The sequence below is a fragment of the Cervus canadensis genome, chromosome 22 (assembly GCF_019320065.1).
Source record: "Cervus canadensis isolate Bull #8, Minnesota chromosome 22, ASM1932006v1, whole genome shotgun sequence".
In the NCBI taxonomy this organism is placed as follows: Eukaryota; Metazoa; Chordata; class Mammalia; order Artiodactyla; family Cervidae; genus Cervus; species Cervus canadensis.
The window spans coordinates 53,553,115-53,573,159 of NC_057407.1; the positions used below are offsets into that span (position 1 = coordinate 53,553,115).

The following is a 20,045-nucleotide window of genomic DNA, read 5'->3' on the forward strand; positions in this document are numbered from 1 at the left end:
GGGGGAGGGGGAGAGAGAGAGGGGCGGGGGGGAGGGGGAGAGAGAGAGGGGCGGGAGGGAGGGAGGGAGCAGGGGGAGAGAGAGGGGCGGGAGGGAGCAGGGGGACTGAGAGAGGCAGCAAGTGGGGAGAGAGAGGGGCGGGAGTAGAGAGAAGGAGCAGGGGGAGGGAGAGAGGGGCGGGAGTAGAGAGAAGGAGCAGGGGGAGGGAGAGAGGGGCGGGAGGGGGAGGGGCGGGCGGGAGGGTGCAGTGGGGTGGAGACGCCTGTGGAGATTGTAGCCACTACTGCGAGGCGCCGGGGAAGCCACTGCTGGCCTTTGAGCAGGGGAAGAACAGGACCCGAGTCACGGTTTGGAAGCGTCCCCTCCATGGTTCTGTTGAGAGCTGGCCGTAGGGGTCTGGCAGAATGGGGACTGTTGCATCAGTGCAGGAGAAGGAAGGTGGCGGCCGGCACCGTGATGGTGGAGGGGGATGTGGTGAGAAGTTGTCAGATCGCGGTAGAACCACAGGGATTTCTGACAGATTGGATGTGGAGCCCCTGGCGGCTCAGACAGTAATAAGAGTTGCCTGCAGTGCCGGAGACCTCGATCCCTGTGTTGGGAAGATCCTTTGGAGAAGGAAATGGCAACCCCCTCCAGTACTCTTGCCTGGAGAATCCCATGAACATGAGATCCCAAAGAGTCGGACATGACTGAGCGACTTCACTTTCACTTTTCACTTTTCATGACAACGTGGGAAGCTTCCCAAAGTGTTGTGCTGTGGAAGAATTGGATAGCTGGAAGGATGAGGTTTCCATCAACTAAGATGTGTAGGTGATGCAGGGTGCAAATATTTTAAGAAATCAGTTTGGACATTTTCAGATTGTCGTGTCTGTTAGACTTCCACATGGAGACAATGAGATATATGAACCAGCTAGAAGTCTGAACTAGAAATGTAAATGTGGGATTTACATTGAAAAGGTTTCTCTCTCATTCCTCATGATTATGACTGTCATTGTTACTCTACTTAATAATAGAAGCAGAGAAAAAGAGAGGAAGAAGCATGGTGTTTTTGACCTCATTTTCCTAAAATTGGCAGTTTGATTTGAAAAGTAACACTATTTTGACAAGGGTTGCTCTGTTATAAAAAGAACTGTCTAGTTGGATCATGGAAAGAAAAATTAGAATTATTGGGTGGCTACAGTTTATGTGACAGATGCTTTACTGAGAGAATCTGATAATTAAAAACTCATGTCTTTCGAGACTCATCCTGGACAAGCATGACAGGTATTTTGATTTACCAGCTAAAGTGGCGGCTCCATATGGCAGTAGCGTCAGCGTGGTTTACGAGCCACATCGTCCCCATCTGCGTGGAAGGCGCTCTCCTGTGTGTCCCTCACGCACACAAGGCTGCCACACTCACACTCTGACACCGGCCGTGTGGGTTTCTGCCCACACCATGCAGCTCTCTGCCACAGCAGCGGGATGTCCTCAATTCCATTCCATTCTGACACTGATTGGAGTCAGTGTTGGCGCCACAGGTTAAGGGCTCAGTCCTACAGGACCGCCCTCAACCTCAGAGGTCAGCTGTGTGTCCCTGGTTGTCGCTGGGGCTTCTGACCAACTTGCCATAAAGCACAGGTTTCCAGACTCCTTTCTTGGGGTTCTGTCATTTGCTAGAAGAGCTCACAGAATTTTGGGAAACACATACTTACATTTATTGATTTATTACATAATAAAGGCTGTGATGAAGGAAGCAGATGATCAGACGGATAAAGAGAGGTGGGGTGAGGTCTGGAGGGGTCCTAAGCAGAGAGGCTTGTGTCCCCAGTGAGCTGGGATGCACTGGCCTCTGGGCACATGGACGTGCTCAGTAAACTTGGAAGTATACCAAGCTCAGACTTTGGGGATTTTTATGGGGGCTTCATCGAGGAGGCTCAGTCTCTGATCTCTCGCCCCTTCCCAGAGGAGGAGGGGTAGGGCTGAAAGTTCCAAGCTTCTCACTGTGGCTTGGTCTTTCTGGTGATCAGCCCCCATTATGCAGCCCTCCAGGAGTCGCCTTATTAGGACAAAAGTTTCCTGTCACCCAGGAGACTCCGAAGGACTTAGGAGCTCTATGTTAGGAACTGGGGTCAAAGTCTAAATAAGAGAAGGAAAGGTTCTCCTAGTAGCCTTATCATCTAAGAGATTACAAGGATTTCAGGAGTTCTGTGTTAGGAACGGGGTGCAAAGACCAATGATATACTCTCTATGATTTCACACCATCCTTTGAAATACTGTTTCCTTGCATTCTATATGAAGTAATTAGCATTTGTAAAAATTCACATCCATTGAGATTTTAATCATGTTTTAAAACTCAAATCTATATAAAATAAACTTGTTCCATAAGCATTCACCTGAAGACATTGAGAAGAGATTTAGCCCAACTTTTAGAGCAGAGGAAGTTAAATTCTGCATCTATTTGAAGGATTTTCTAACAAACTGATGTGAGTTATGAGAGAGAGCCCCTGGTATCAATGTAGCCCCTGGTAACAGGGCCTATATAGATGTTTACTAATTAGTTATTAAGGAATTTTTTGCATCTAGAATGATTTTACTTCAGTTGTCCAGATATATGTGTATGTGTGTGTGTGTATAAAAGAGAATTATGCATCATCATTGTGCCTTATAATTTAATTTACAGCACTTTGCAAGTGCTCCTGTTTTGCTGAAACACGAGTGGACACTAAGTGGGATGGATTTTTATTACACTCTTGGCACATCCTACATTTTGTAAATTCATTAGTCTGTTTTTCCGTCTCGTTTTTAAGAAGTCACTGTTTGCAGCTGTCTTCTGCAGCAGTGATCTCCCTACTGGAGGCTTCATTGTGATGCTTTTAAAAATGAAACTGACTCCGGAGAGGTCAGATTCTGTTTTCTCACCATTTATCCAACCTAAAAAGATTTCTAAAAGAATCTCTAGCCATTCTTTTATGATCAGAAGGAAACTTGAGTTACCTCTTTCTCCTTTTCACTCCAGAAAGAAGAGCAATTCTGGCTGGGTCATATCACCTCTGGAGCCTTAACTATGGATCAAGTGAATTTAAACAATCTCTTAAATAAATCATGGAGGTGCTACTTACTTTCTTTGGCAACAGTCAAATCCTAGTGCATGTGGAAAACTTACATAATTCATCTAAGACACCCCGCAGTTTGAATCATCACTTTGCAGTTTTGTTCGTTCTTGGCTTCTCCTCATCGTTGATCAGTTGTTTTCTCATTTAGCTTCCCACTGGGAAGGACAAATGTTTTTGTATCACTGTCAAAGTTAATTTCTATGATGGAACTTCTCAAAGCATCCGGGCACATAATCATCCGAAAGAGTGGAGGATGGTGGGAGAAGAAGCAATGCTGAAGACAGTGCTGGGGCCTCCGGAGAGGCTGCCCCACCGCCATCCACTCTAGGCTTCTCCTGCCTTTCCTGACCATGTTCTGCAAGGTCCAAGCAATCCTTTGTTTCCTCTTATAAATGCCTCTTAAAATAAAGGAATTGACTTCCCTGGCAGTTTGGTGGTTCAGACTCGGTGTTTCCTGTGCTGAGGACGTGTGTTCAGTCCCTGGTCGGGGAACTATGATCCCATAGGCTTCACAGTGCTGCTAAAAAAATTAATAATAATAATTACCACAGTCTGATAGTGTCAGAAGAGCCACGACCCTGGAGTCAAGTAGATCTGCATGGCCATCCGGGTCTTGGGCAAGGGGAATTCATCCTTCTGAGCCTCAGTTGTCTATCTTTAAATTAGAACCATGATAACTAATTCAGTGCTACTCTGAGTATAAAGATAATGATGCCTGTAACGTAGCTACAGCACAGGAGGTTTTCAGTAACCATTAATGAACTCCATGCGTGAGTGTGTGCCCACTTACTTCAGGCGTATCTGACTCTTTGTAACACAGTGGACTGTAGCCCACCAGGCTCCTTTGTCCATGGGATTCTCCAGGCAAGAGTATTGGAGTGGTATTGCCATGCCCTCCTCCAGGGGATCTTCCTGACCCAGGGATTGAACCCAGATCTCCTGCATTACAGGCAGATTCTTTACCGTCTTGAGCCACCAGGGATGCCCGATGACCTCCATAGGTACGAGTATTCTCAGAAGAATTATATTCCAGAAATATTACAAGAGTAAACCTCAGAATGGGTCAATTTAGGAAATACATCATTCTAGAAGAGTATGTGCATCATACATGTACAGTTTTGAGAACAATGGCAGAAAAAACGAGTGCGGCTATGTACTCTTGTGTTTGGCTTCTTCCACTCAACATAATATTTATTGATACTGACTCAACATTGCTTGTGTTGAGTGGATCAGTCAATTCACCAATTGAGTGTTTCTTGATGAAATATTGTAGATATTTACATTAATTTGGCTTTGTAATTGACAGAGCTGGTTGAATGCATTTTTATTGACTTATTTCTCTCCATCAATACTTTTCACATTTGAGAAGAGCATAGGGTTGTTCTTGTCCCCTGTTCTTTTCTCTACCCCTTTGACAGTGTTTATTCTTCTTGGCAAAACTTTCATGACGTTGAATGTTGATAATGTCGTCATCAAGCTTCACCCTTCAACACAGATATCATTACTAGTTTTGCTTTAGGATAGTGGGAGGGCCAGTGTCCTCACAGAAGGTCATCAGTTTAGGGTGAAGCAAGTTTACTGCTGGATTAATGAAACCTCTTCTTGGGTATTTTCCTGCTTTGGCAAATCTTCTCTAAGCAGTGAGAGCAGAAATGCATGTGGGGGTCTGAGTACAAGAATGCAGAAGCTGTGCTTGCATAGGTTTACATTTCATTTTTTTCTTCCTTTTTCCCAAATCTTTTCAAGTGCTGCCCAGAACTTGTCATTATAGAACCAGTTTGTTTTGTTTGCTTCTGCATAGATGATTAATTTCCTTCTTCATAACAATAGGAGTCAGAGTTCTAAAAGTCAAGTGGTGTTTCCACAGTGTTTATCATGAAAAACAGCACTTCTCTCCACCCAGGAGTCCCACTCGCCAGAGGGAACTGGTCTTAATTCTTTCTTTTACTTTTTCTTCTCCTATTTACCTCCTTTTCTAAATCATATGCTTAAACTGATATTTATGAGTTCATTAATTTTAAAACATTGTTTACTTAAGTATAGTTATTTTACAATGTTTTGTTAATTTCTATCATTGTTCAATCACTAAGTTGTGCCTGACTGTGACCCCCTGGACCGTAGCACGCCAGGCCTCCCTGTTGCTTAACCATCTCCCAGAGTTCACCCAAGTTCATGCCTATTGAACCAGTGATGCTACCCAACCGTTATCTTATCCTTTGTGACCCTCTTCTTCTTTTGCCTTTAATCTTTCTCATCATCAGGATCTTTTCCAGTGAATCAGCTCTTTGCACCAGGTGGCCAAAGCATTGGAACTTCATCATCAGTCCTTCGAATGTATGTTCAGGGTTGATTTCTCTTAGGATTGACTGGTTTGATCTCCTTGCTGTCCAAGGGACTCTCACGGTCTTCTTCAGCACCACAATTCAAAAGCATCAGTTCATCAGCGTTCAGCCTTCTTTATGATCCAACTCTCACATCTGTGTATAACTACCAGAAAGACCATAGCTTTGACTGTATGAATCTTTGTCTGGCAAAATGTTGTCCTTGCTTTTTAATGTGCTGTCTAGGCTTTTCATAGCCTTCCTATGTGTCCCACAGTGTTCGTTCCTACTATACAGCGAAACGAATCAGCTGTGTATACACATAGACTCCCTCTTTTCCAGGTCTCCTCCTCATTTAATTCCCACAGAGCACTGCATAGGGTTCCCTGGCCGTGCAGCGGGTTCCCGTCAGTTCTGTTTTATACAGAGTGATGGATGGATGTCAGTCCCAGGCTCCCCTTCATCCCGCCTTCCTTTTCTCCCCTTGGTGTCCACGGGTTTGTTCTCTATGTCTGTGTCTCTGTTTTGCAAATATGTTCATCTCTACCATTTTTCTAGATTCCACATATATGTGCTAATATATGATGTTTTTTCTCTTTTTGACTTTCTTCACTCTGTGTGATGCTCTCTAGGTCCATTAATTTTATATTCCACATGTACTTTCTAAATTCTCCTCCCCCATCTTTCTTAATATGGTTATATCACAATTCCTGGTTACAATAGCATTTTGTATTATTAGAGCTTTGTAAACACTGTTCATAAACTAGCTATGAATTATCCTGTATTATATATCTTCTTTCATACAGATTTTCAGGATTTTTTTTAAACAAGATAATAGTTGCTATGATTTTGTTACCTGTAAAGCATTATGGATTCGTGAACTAATTTTCTTGAAGCATTGTATCAGACATTTGTCAACACTGAGTCACACCTGCCACCCTTCAACCCTCAGTCTTGTAGGATCTTTCTTCAACTGCTGCATACTTGTTACCAACATTACTCAAAAGACCTTAGTGGTACCCACAGACACAAAGGTAAAGGTTTCCCTGTGCAGAACTCCCTCGCTGGTTAGTATCAAATAAGACAGGGCCTCGAGGACTTAACGGCTAACACTTTTCAGTACAGACAAGTTCTTCTCTTTGTTTAAGCTGTGCTCTCATTGCTCAGCCCGAGCATCTGGTCCTGAAGGCCACCTCCCTGCACATCCCTTTTCTAGCCCCCTGCTCTCTCGGCTCTTTTGGCCCTGGGTGGGGTGCAGGTCCAACTCCAGTTTTACCACCCATGACTGAAGTGAGTGGGCTTATGCAGCTCATCTGCCTTGATGACCCCCACAGCCACTGGGCATCTACCATTAAGGGGGTCACGGATGCTTAGATCCCCTGTGAGAGTTGTAGACTCTGACTTAAGCAAAGGAAAATAAAAACAGTAAGTTAATCTTAGGCTTTCTGCTCATCTTTTGGTTTTGGATTTAGCTGGATCCTTAAAGAACGCTTGCATCTGAGTTTTAGTCATATCCTTCCTCTCCCTGTCTATTATCTTGTTTTCTAATGATTTATTCTATTTTAACAACAACTCTCCCTGGCATATGTTTCATGGTGTAAGGGCTGTGTTCTTAGTCTCACAGGCAGTTACTGCTTGGAAACCACAAATGCTTGCCTGTCTCTACAAACCTGACTCTTGCTGGTAGGAAGCACTGTTGTGCACTGGGTGTGTTCATACCCACTCAGCACATAGACTGAATGATTTTTTTGTTGGTGGTGGTGATGTTCTTGTTGGTGTCTTTATTCTTGTTGGTGTCTTTCTCATCCCTCAGGGCAGTGCTGAGAGCGAGCCATCCCCCTTGACAATGGGAGAAGGTGGTGGATAAAGGATGCTTGACAGGTGTGTTGGTTAGCTGTGATACGACCCAGCACTATACAACGATTATCACTTTTTCAGTCCACAGATACACTTTTGGGCTAAGTCAGATGTCTAAGTTGAACCTGGCTAGGCGTGGCTCTCCTCCAGGTATTTTTCCTCCTCCTCCTGGGACCAGTTGCTAATATAAGCGTGTTCTTCTCATAACTGTGCCAGAGAACTGTAGGGCAAGCCCAAGAATGCAGATGCTTTTCCAGTTATTCTGTGCATGATATCTACTCACTTCACATGGACCAAGACATGTTAAGTGTCTGCACATGGTTAAGTGCAGAAACCAGGTGCATGGAAGGATAGCCTACTACTAAAATGAGGAGGCAGAGGCAGAGCTAGAATTTAAGTCTAATCACTGCCAGAACCTGTGCCCTTGCCACCATACCACTGATGGCAATTCATTTTGAGATTTTAGAAGCGAAATAATGTGAAAGAAAAGACAGCTTAATAGACCTCAGCAAAAATTTAACAGCCTTGTCTGAAATCCCTAAACTCATTACCAGTGGCTTAAGTGCTCAGAAAGTTAAAAAGTGACAGGAGGAAAAAAAAAAAAAGGTTCCCAGTCTTTCAGCTCCCACCCAAAATACAAAACAATCTACCAAGATAGCACTCGCTAAAATCTTGTTTAATTATCCAGAAGTTTGATGAGAGAGAATGTTTCATAATTTATAAGTCAATTCTTATTTAGCCAAATTAGGTCTTTAATTCTTGTGTATTATAGCAACTGTAAAATACAATTACGTGTTACATAGGAAACAAACCCATAAAGCAAAATGAACCAATCAATATAGCTCATTCCCCATAGAATTCTATTTGTGGTTTTTAACGAGCCAGACTCCGGAACTAAGAATCGATATCCATTATGATTCTTGTAGGAAGGAATGGTGGTCACATCCTATCACAGCCAGAATTACCAACAGAAAGCTTCCCTTAGCCTGTTTCTCTGAGGCCGAGGCAGCAGCCTGTGGCGATGGTGCTTGACTGATCTTGTTACAGCGACATTTGCTACTATAAATAATTTAGCAGGTGCACATTTATCTCTGTCAAAGTCTTTCACTTTGATAGAGAGAAAGGATGTAGTTGGTGGAAAGATAGGCTCAACTCTCTGACTCACAAAGCCAGGGCCTCCCAGAGGTGGTATGACAGCATCTCGGGCGCAGAGGCCAGCCGTGACCCTGGGACAGTGAACTCAGAGAGCAGGATATTTTACTAGGCGTATATAACAGCAAAGGCTCAGGTTCCAAATCATGGTAAGGGACCAGGAATCTCTGGTGGTCCTTCTATTGGAGAAAAAGGCAGAAGCAGGGAGAAAGGAAAAGAAGGGAAGGGGGGAGGGAAAAAGTAATGGAAGGAAGAAGAGAAAGAGGGCAGGATGGAGGGAGGGAGAGAGGGAGGAAGGAAGGACGATGAGAGGGAGGAATGGAGGGAAGGAAGAAAGGATGGAAAAGGGAGGGAGGGAGGGAGGGTGGAAGGAAGGATGAAAGAAGTAAGGGAAGGGGTCAGAAACAGGACAAAGAGAAGAGGGCAAAGAGTGACTGAGACCCTATGGTTTGTACTAGACCCCTAGAAGGAGACTGACTGATGAGTTGAGGAGCTAAACAATGAACCTGATCTGTGCAGGCTTTGGGAAAATAAAAACTAGCCCTTATTCAGTACTTGCTGGGTGTTCAGACTGTATAACATCCTGACAATGGAAACATCTCTTCTGTACCATCCAGTATGGTGGCTGCCTGTCATACATGGCTGTTAAGCACTTGAAATATGACTCGTACAACCAAAGACCTGAATTTTAATGTCATTTTCATTAATTTTGTGGAAATCAGCACATGTGGCTGATGGCTACTCTATGAGACAGCACAACGGTATATTAAGACTATACATGCATGAATTCACTTCATCCTTACAACAACTATTATCTTCTCCACTTTGCAGATAGAGGGGTGAGGCACAGAGAAGTTAGGACCTTGCCTGAGGTCACACAGCTGGTAAGCCTAGAGCCATGAATCATAGTCCTTGTGCTTTATATTGACCTTTAGTCCCAAACAAAGCAGATTTTTACAGGAAGAGACAAAATATTGTGTTGTGATGACAAAAGTGGAGCCAACAGACGTGTACAAGCTCTTTGGGATTTGAATGGAAGGAGCCATGCGTGTCCTAGGGCACCGTACGTGGGAGACATCTCAGAGCCCCACTGCCCCGGCTGCTGCTTCCTTCTCTGGAACTGACCGCTCTGAATGAATTGGACATGGCTTTTCCCCAGGGTTTCTCTTGGAATCTCAGTCTTGCAAGGGTAACATGAGGGTGGTGGAGGAATGGGGAATATGCGGTCAAAAGCATTAGAGAAGAACCACGTTCCTCTCTTTGAGGCTCACATGTGTGTACTCATCTTAGGGGTTCTGGCTGCGTGTTCTCCTCTGTCTAGTGTTCCTCTCACTTATTTGACCTCTAAAACGTTTTAGGAGTGGGTGAGTGGTATATTGATTGGCTGAACACATATTAGAAAAGGTTGAATTATAGCAATTTTGAATTTTGCCCTGGACCTGAGGGTAGGCAGATGTAGGTATATGTGCTTAGGCCTTAGTACGTGGGCTACTGCTGGATGGACCGCTGGCTCTCTGCTGCTGCTGCTGCTGCTGCTAAGTCACATCAGTCGTGTCCGACTCTGTGCGACCCCACAGACGGCAGCCCACTAGGCTGCCCCGTCCCTGGGATTCTCTGGGCAAGAACACCGGAGTGGGGTGCCATTTGGCTCTCTGGGTCTTGCTAATTGCAGACCTTGTCACGTCTCAGCCTCTGTAATCATGTGAGCCAAGGGCCTTATCGTAAAGAGTGGGCTCACGTGATTATGGGCATTGAGACGTCCAAAGATCTACAGTTGGCAAACTGGAGACCAAGGAGAGCCAGTGGTGTAGGTGAAATCCAGCCCAAGCCCAGGGGCCTGAGAACCAGGAAAACTGATGATGTAGGTTGCAGTCTGAGGGCAGGAGAAGACTGACATCACAGCTCAGGCAGGCGGGCAGGAGCAGTCCCTCTTACTCAGCCGTGGTGTTCTCTTCAGGTCTTCCCTTCACCGGGAGAGGCCCACCCACACTGGGGAGGGCGATTTGCTCTACTCTGTAGATTCAGATGCTAATCTATTCCAGAAAGACCCAGAATAGCCTTTGACCAAATGTCTGGGCACCACGTGGTCCAGTCAAGTTGATATGTAAAATCAGTCATCACATGTAAGACAAACTTATTTTTAAACAGTGTGTAAGTTATATTTTCTGCAGCCTGCAGGCATATTTGCAGATGAAATTCCTGTAAATTTAATGCAATATTAATCTGAAAAGGAAAATAAATTGTTTTCTTTGTTTTTCCAGACTTTTTGGGTGTTCCATAGTGCATTCATAATTAAACCCATTGTTTTAAATGTAGACACAGTTTACCTGAAAAGGTATCTAGAGATTGAAGGAGAATATATTGATTTGATTACTTTGCCAACAAAGGTCCGTCTAGTCAAAGCTATGGTTTTTCAGTCATGTATGGATGTGAGAGTTGGACTATAAAGAAAGGTGAGCACTGAAGAATTGATGCTTTTGGACTGTGATGTTGGAGAAAACTCTTGAGAGTCTCTTGGACTGCAAGGAGATCCAACCAGTCCATCCTACAGGAAATCAGTCCTGATTATTCATTGGAAGGACTGATGCTGAAGCTGAAACTCCAATCATTTGGCCACCTGATGTGAAAAGACCCTGGATTGGAAAAGACCCTGATGCAGAAAGATTGAAGGCAGAGGAGAAGGGGACAACAGAGGATGAGATGATTGCATGGCATCACTGATTCTATGGACATGAGTTTGCGTAAACTCTGGGAGTTGGTGATGGACAGGAAAGCCTGGCGTGCTGCAGTCCATGGGGTCACAAAGAGTCGGACGGGACTGAGTGAACTGAACTCATATGATTTGATGGTAAAGCTAACATATTCTTTAAAGATAAGGTGGTGGTGGTGGTTGTTGTTGTTTTGTATCCTGAGTTTGCACTCTATGGCCTTTTTTCTTTTCTGAACTCCCTTAAGACATTGATAAAAATCACATTCCCTACCCACTAATTTTCTAGTTTTCCTTTCTCCTTAATTTGTCAAAACCTTCTCCTTGGACAGTAATCTGATAACTGCATTAATTTGATCATTTGGACTATTGGCAAATACCTGTTGGAATTTCACTAGTGCCTGGCCCTGGGTCCCACACTGGGATTCAGAGAAAATTGAGACCTTGCCAGTTCTAGTGGCCTTGTAGGGACCCACCTGTGTCGTCATGGAGAAAGTTCTCAGGCAAGGTTACCCCAGAGGATGACACATGGAAAAGAGACAGTGTTCTCAGTGGAGCGGAGGTCAGACAGCTCAGAGGTTTCCCACAGGTATCCGGGGAATGCTGCGTGGCTTTCCCTGTGTGAATGCTTCGGGTCAGCTGGAGACCTGCCTGCCATGCTGGCCTGGGGCTGCGGGCCCCGGAGGCCGGGGCTGGGGGAGGGGAAGTGACGCTCAGGATGCTGGACAGACCCAGGCCCGCCCCGCGTGCTGGGAAGCTCAGGAGAACTGCCTGATGGGGCCAGAGTGCTGGTGCTCTCTTGGGAGAAACCCAACCCAGTCTGCCCCCTAACACAAGGCGACATGTAACTTATCATCCAAACCAGAACACTGAGAATCAAATGAGGAGCTCACAGAAGCTGTACCGTGAACATAAGCAGTGTCTGTAAACCATGACTTTCCTGGGGAAATTGGGTACTTGGTCCCCCTGCCTTGGCATGAGTTAGACTTTTATGCTAATGGCCGTTCACCACCTACTTGGAGAGGAAGTAGTGTATAAAAAGAGTAGGATTCAACAAAATTCAGAGTCTTAGTCCCCAGCACCAGAGATCCAGATTCAGTATGTCCAGGATGGTATCTAGAACATGCATTTTAATAAGTTTCCCATGTGATGGTCTGAGGATCACACCTTGAGAAATGCTGAGTCTCCTTGGGGTCAGGGTTGAGTATGAATGTGGACCTTTTCATTCCTGTCTGTGTAACTTTGGGAATGTGACTTTTCTAGTCCTTAACTTCCCCAACTGCAAAATGGACTTAATATTGACCTCATAGAGGAGTCTGTGGATTAAAATAATCAGAGTTAAAGCACTTAACACAAAGTTCGGTGCATTAAAAGCCGTTGAAATATATGAAATGGCCATTTCTGCAGTTCAAAAACATGGAGTGTCAGTGATTTCATATGGTTCAGTCGAACAATTGAGAGGGAAATATTCTGAAGGCTTCTTGAAGTTTGTTTCACTGGGAATTTATCCTTAGGTGTTCAGGTAGGCAATACCCAGGGTAGGTTCTTCCATAGAGGCAGAGGGAACTATATACTGCAGAGGGGATGTTTTGTCTCCCGAGCATCTCAGCCTGCTCTGACCCAGGGCAACATTTCCCTAACTGTAGCTCTCAGGCAAGTCACCTGGAGTTCTCGTTGTAATGCAAATTAAAACCCAGGGTTGGCTAGAAAACAAATTCAAACCCAGGTTGGTGGGAAAGGGTGGGAGGTGGGAGGGAGGTTCAAGAGGGAGGGTACACATGACTACTTATGGCTAATTCATGTTGATGTATGGCAGAAATCAAACCAATATTGTAAAGCAGTTATCTGAAAAAAAGCTCAACCTTTTGAGCTTGAACCTGTGCAAATCGAACGAGCACCCAGATTATGCTGCTGCTTCTGCTGGTGGTCCAGGGACCTCACTTTGAGACGTAAGGGTACAGCAAGCTCAAAGGGACATCAATTTTTAAAGCTGTCCCCCCGGGGTCTTAACTCTCCAGTGAACAAAAATGCAGTGCTCCTCTTCCTAAACTGAATGATACGAATGAACATCTCTTAAGGGCATCACGGTGTCCTTAAGTTAATTGCTTTTTTGGAAGTATTTTTAGCAAAATTACTGTGCATCTATCTTAACACAAATCCAGGAATTTGAATATATTCATGTTCTGATAAATGAAGTCTTCCTTTTTAAAGAGTGCCTTTTTTCTTATTACTATGCAGAGAAGTATGGAAATTTAGAGCTTAAGTGCATTTATTCATTCATCAAACATTTCTTTACCCTAACCATGTGCTCTGAACTCTGACAGGTTTTGGAATAAAGAGAGAAAATCAGAAAGGGACTCTAGAGAAGGTTCCAGAGCTAGTGAAGATGCTACTGGGTCCAGATTATAGAATTCCTGACCCATAGTGTTTCTTCCTTAATAGAGCAGTTATTCTGTGGCAGGATTTCAAAAGTAAAATTCTGCAAACCCAAATTCTATTTTTCCCATTCTTTTTCACTGAGTGCATTGTCTAAATGCTCTGTCATAGGAAGAAATGGCCAGGAGATATGTACATTTTCCTTTATGGAATCAGTTTTTCCAACTATAAGATGAGAAATTGGTTTAGATAATTTCTAAGACCACTTCCAACTACAAAATGTATAGTAAAGCAGGGATGGGAGTTTTAGTCTCAATCTATATCTCCTCTTTGAATTTTGGGCCAGTTTTGAGCTTGGGAATTCATTCAGTTTTGCTCACCCACCTGCATCCCAGGAGGGCCAACATCAAGGGGTGGGTGCAGGATAACAGATTCCACGGTCTACCTATGTTGCTCCTGAAAGGTTTTAAGCTGAGGGCATGAATCATACTCCCCACTGACTGACCTGTATCTGAATGTGGACTTAAATTTTATATCCTGTCCTAGATTAATGTTCTGTGTACATCTGAGAGGTCTGGCTCACCGGCCACTCCATAAACAATGGGGAAGGACCAGCCCCTGATGGCCAATGGTGAAGGTCGCAGGCATGATGATGTAGTGTGGCCTGTCTCTCTGAGTACAAAATGGACCTGCTATCTGATTAGTCAGACTGGGTCCTTCTGGGTCTCTGAAAGATCACTACTGTTCCATCTATTTTTTTTTTTCATCTCCCTCATGAGGTCAGTGACTTACTTGACTCACTGACTTGCCACAAAAGCCAGCCAATGCCCTTGTCCTTTTGAGGACCCAAGATGAAGCTTCCTTTATTGATTCATACCTGCATTCATCACCAGTTTTATCTCAACTTCTTGTCTGTATTATTTTATCATAATGTACCCCCAGTAGCCTGGATGGATGGAGGGATGGATAGATAGATAAATGTGAGGTGATTTCTATGTATCAAACTCAGTTTTACAAAGACCTTTACCAGCCTGCAAGACACATGCTATGGTTCCTTGGTGCTGGGATGTTTATCAGACATGGATTTTAATTATGAAATGAACCTTTTCAAAACCAGGCGGTGAGCTGGTGCTTAAGACCATGGAGCCACACTTCCCTGCGTGAGCGTCATCACAGCCTGTTGATTAGAATTTATCTGAGGGCAGAAACATCAAGACTCATATAGCATGCAGAGGCACATGAGGAGCACTTCTGGTTTTAATTACCTACAGACTGATCGTCCTTTACCACATGACTCCTGGCATGAGAACTAACAGTCTTAGCTTCAGAAGGAGCCTCACTGTTCGCACTAATCTATATCCTTCACTTGATGCTTCAGTGTTTCTGTCAGCTTCCTGTTGGAGACCAGGCTGACTTCTTTCCAGCATCCTCCGCACCCCCAGTACACCCGGTGCCCCGCATACAGTCATCGCGCCAGAGTGAGTTTTTACTGCTGAGGCCTCTCCTGCCATCCTCCACCCGCTCTCCAAACCTTGAGATCCAGCTCTCCATTGCTTTTCTTTATTTCCTATTTTCTGGCTACGAACTCTTTTTTTCCAACCCCCAACTTGGATGTCCATTTCCAGTCTCTGCTAGATTCAGTCAGTCTCCTGGCGTTCTGGGTCTCATGCTCTTTACATTTTTATGAAGTTTTAAATTTTACCTCTGCCCAGTACTCTGGCCTTTCTGGTTCTCATGAAGATTTCCTGCCCTAGCCATTGGTCCATAAGTTGGTCCCCTTAGCAGGTGTCTGGATACACTCAGCCAGAGGGATCAGATATATATATTTTTAAAATTTATTTATTTTTAATGGAAGGACAATTGCATTACAGCATGGTTTCTGCCAAACATCAACATGAATGAGCCACTGGTATACATATGTCCCCTTGCTCTTGAACTTCTCTCCTACATCTCACTCCATCCCACCCTTCTAGGTTGTTACAGAGCCCTGATCTGAGTTCCCTGAGTCATGCGGCAAATTCCCATTGGCTGTCTATTTTACATATGGTGGTATATGTGCTTCCATGCTACTGTCTCCATCCATCCCACCCTCTTCCTCCTCCCTGCCTTCCATGTCCATATGTCTGTTCTCTCTGTCTGCATCTCCACTGCTGCCCTGCAAGTAGGGCCATCAATGCCACCTTTCTAGATTCCATATATATATATATATATATATATATATGTGTGTGTGTGTGTGTGTGTGTGTGTGTGTTAATATATGATATTTGTTTTTCTGACTTACTTCACTCTGTAGGGTAGCTCAGCTGGTAAAGAATCTGCCCGCATCACAGGAGACTCTGGTCTGACTCCTGGGTCGGGAAGATCCCCTGGAGAAGGGATCGGCTGCCCACTCAGTATTCTTGGGCTTCCCGGGTGGCTCAGACAATAAAGAATCTGCCTGCAATGAGGGAGACCTGGGTTTGATCCTGGGTTGCGGACATCCCCTGGAGAAGGGAATGGCCGCCCACTCCAGTATTCTTGCCTGAAGAATCCCATGGACAGAGGAACTTGGCAGGCTACAGTCCATGGGGTTGCAAAGAGTTGGACACAGAAGAGAGACTTTCACTTTCAGTCTCTAGGTTCAACCACTTCATTAGAATGGACTCAAATGCATTCCTTTTTATGGCTGGGTAAAATTCCATTGTATATATGTTCCATTCATCTGTCGATGGACAGGTTGCTTCCATGTCCTAGCTATTGTAAATAGTGCTGCAGTAAACATTGGGTACATGTGTCTTTTTCAACTTTGGTTTCCTCAGGGTATGTGCCGCGTAGTGTGATTATTGGGTTATATGGTGGTTTTATCCCTTGCTTTTTAAGGAATCTCATACCGTCTTCTGTGGTGACTGTATCAATTTACATTCCCACCAACAGTGCAAGAGGGTTTCCTTTTCTCCACACCCTCTTCAGCTTTTCTTGTTTGTGGATTTTTTGGTGATGCCATTCTGACCAGTGATGACTCATTGTAGTTTTGATTTGCATTTCTCTAATAGTGATCAGTGTTGAGCATCTTCTCATGTTTTTATTAGCCATCTGTATGTCTTCTTTGGAGAAATGTCTGTTTAGATATTTTGCCCACTTTTTGATTGGGTTGGTTTTTTTCTGGTATTGAGTTGTATTGGACAAGATAGAAAGCCCAGAGATAAACCCACACACCTATGGGCACCTTATCTTTGACAAAGAAGGTAAGAATATACAGTGGGGGAAAAGATAGTCTCTTCAATAAGTGGTGCTGGGAGAACTGGGCCGCTACATGTAAAAGAATGAAATTAGAACACTTCCTAACACCACACACAAAGATAAACTCAAAATGGTTTAAAGACCTAAATGTAAGACTGGAAATTATAAAACTCATAGAGGAGAACATAGGCAGAACACTGTATAACATAAATCATTGCAAGATCCTGTATGACCCACCTCCCAAAGTAATGAAAATAAAAAACAAAAACAAGTGGGACCTAATTAAACTTAAAAGCTTTTGCACAACAAAGGAAACTATAAACAAGGTGAAAAGACAACCTTCAGAATGGGAGAAAATAATAGCAAATAACAGTGCAATCAAAAGTGGGCAAAAGACCTAAACAGATAGTTTATCCTATCAATCCCTTGAAAGGTTCTGACAGACCATGCCTGATAACTTCAGTGGCAGAAGTATCATTCCACCTTCAGAGAAACCAGGGCTTCCCAGGTGGTGCTGGTGGTAAGGAATCTTCTTGCTGATAAGGAGACGCAAGATATATTGGTTCGATCCCTGGGTTGGGAATATCCCCTGGAGTAGGAAATGGCAACCCACTTCAGTGTTCTTGCCTGGAAAATCCCTTGGTCAGAGGAGCCTGGTGGGCTACAGTATGTGGGGCCACAAAGAGTTGAACACGGCTGAGTGTAGTGTCTCTAGTAACGAGATAATGTATGTGTAGTCCCTAGCACGATGCCGCACATAGTAAACGTGTTCATCCACTCTTCTGGAAAATCATTTTTCTAATGTATGTTAAAATCAAATTAGCCTTGGCAGCTGCTTAGATTATTGACTCCTATGGAATTTACAGTAAGAGAAAATCTTTAAGTTAGTGTTTCTCCAACCAGGAGAGGAGGACTATAATCATCTGTATCTTACTAGGGCCCTAAGTGCACCTGGTCCACAGTCAGTCTTTCCCTCCCACACATGTGTATCAGCCACAGGCTTTGGCCTTTTCTGCATCTTGACTCTCCTGATTGGTTGTTTGATAATAAACACTATTATGTTTCAGCTTGCTAACATAGCTTCTGTTGTAGCATGTTGAGATGTCTTCCAATAATCACTCTGTCATCAAAGGTATTCAAAGGTGGTCCTTTAGACTTTACGTCCCCTGTCACTTTGACCAGCACAACTTGTATATCTTCATCTGTTGTCCTGAGGAACAGGAGCATCTTGAACAGGAGTCCCTCAGCTTCGGCTGAAGAGCTGCCCCAGCCCAACACAGGCTCCTCCTGCAGCTGGATGTTCAATCTGCTATCAATCCACCCTGCCAAGCTCTCACCCGAACTACAATTTTCACCTTCTTTACAGAGATCACAAGAGACTTTGACAAATGCTCTGCTGGATCCAGAGGCCTTATATCTCGGGGGTCACTGACAGGTCTGTCAGGAAGCCATAATATAGAAGGTGGGGTTTTTAGCAACCCACCCTTAGTGGGGCCTGGCAATCTCAGCTTTTTCCTTTTGTTCTTCTTTATTTTTTTTTTCAGATTTAACTTTCGCCATTTCAATAATATGTCCTGGGATCTCACAAATCTTGGTATTGAGATTGGAATTGACAGTTCAATGAATCAACTTATTTTGAAGAGTAGTTGGGTGTGAGGTGTGTCCCTATGAGCACTCTCTCTCCCCTCTAACCTCCTGCCCCTCACTTCTCTCTTTTTCTTTTCTTGCTTATATATGTATTTACACACTTGAAATTGGAAAATTTTAGACAAACAGAAAAATAGAGAAACTAGTATGTAAGATCTCCCAACCTTCTCATCACAAGCTTCAAGGCATATTTCTCTGCCAATCTATTTTTTTCTGTGCCCCAGTACAGTTCTCCCCCAGCCGTCAATGAATGATATCAGATTTTTTCACTGCAATATTTCAGCAACATCTGTGTCCAAAAACAGATTTTAAAAAAATGTTTTACAGCTAAAATGATAATCCTTAGCAGCATCAAATATCTAGCTAGTAGTAAAATTTTCTGGATTTTTTCAGAAACATTTTTTCTTACACTTCGTTTGAATCAGTATCCAAGCAAGGTCCTTACATTACATTAAGTCTCTCAAGAGACATAAAATTCTCTATTCTTCTTTTCCTTGGCATAATATTGTTGAATAAGTCAGGTTTTTGTTCTGTAGAATTTCTCACATTCTGGGTATTTTGTAACTGATGGGTACAAAAACACAAGTTCATGTTCCTCTTTTCCCCTGTATTTTCTCTAAACTGGTTTAGCTCAGTTCAGTTCAGTCACTCAGTTGTATCCGACTCTTTGTGACCTAATGGACTATAGCATGCTAGGCGTCCCTGTCAATCACCAACTCCCGGAGCTTACTCAGACTGATGTACATCGAGTTGGTGTTCATCAAACCATCTCATCCTCTATCATCCCCTTCTCTTCCTGCTTTCAATCTTTCCCAGCATCAGGGTCTTTTCCAGTGAGTCAGTTCTTTGCATCAGGTGGGCAAAGGATTGGAGTTTCAACTTCAGCATCAGTCCTTCCAATGAATATTCAGGACTGATCTCCTTTAGGATGGACTGGTTGGATCTCCTTGCAGTCCAAGGTACTCTCAAGAGTCTTCTCCAACACCACAGTTCAAAAGCATCAATTCTTCAGCACTCAGCTTTCTTTGGAGAAGGAAATGGTAACCCACTACAGTACTCTTGCCTGGAATATCCCAGGGACAGAGGAGCCTGGTAGGCTGCTGTCTATGGGGTCGCACAGAGTCGGACATAATTGAAGCGACTTAGCAGCAGCAGCTTTTTTTATAGTCCAACTCTCACATCTATACATGACTACTGGAAAAACCATAGCTTTGACTAGATGGACCTTTGTCGGTAAAGCAACGTTTCTGCTTTTTACTATGCTGTCTAGGTTGGTCATAATTTTTCTTCCAAGGAGCAAGCGTCTTTTAATTTCATGGCTGCAGTCACCATCTGCAGTGATTTTGGAGCTCCCCCAAATAAAGTCTCTCATCGTTTCCATTGTATCCCCATCTATTTGCCATGAAGTGATGGGACCAGATGCCGTGATCTTAGTTTTCTGAATGTTGAGCTTTAAGCCAACTTTTTCACTCTCCTCTTTCACTTTCATCAAGAGGCTCTTTAGTTCTTCTTCTCTTTCTGCCATAAGGGTGGTATCATCTACATATCCGAGGTTATTGATATTTTCTTCCATCAGTCTTAATTCCAGCTTGTGCTTCATCCAGCCTGGCATTTCACATGATGTACTCTGCATATAAGTTAAATAAGCAGGGTGACAATATATAACCTTGACAT

At 43.7% G+C, this 20,045-nt stretch overlaps 1 long non-coding RNA gene across 1 annotated transcript in view; it reads left to right on the forward strand.

The window, feature by feature from the left end:
- The window catches only part of LOC122425151, an 8,885-nt gene extending 5,781 nt beyond the window's left edge, over positions 1–3,104 (forward strand). The window contains exon 3 of the long non-coding RNA XR_006264724.1: positions 2,996–3,104. This is a non-coding gene — a long non-coding RNA (uncharacterized LOC122425151). The remainder of the gene's footprint in view (positions 1–2,995) is intronic.
- The last annotated feature ends 16,941 nt before the right edge of the window (positions 3,105–20,045 follow it).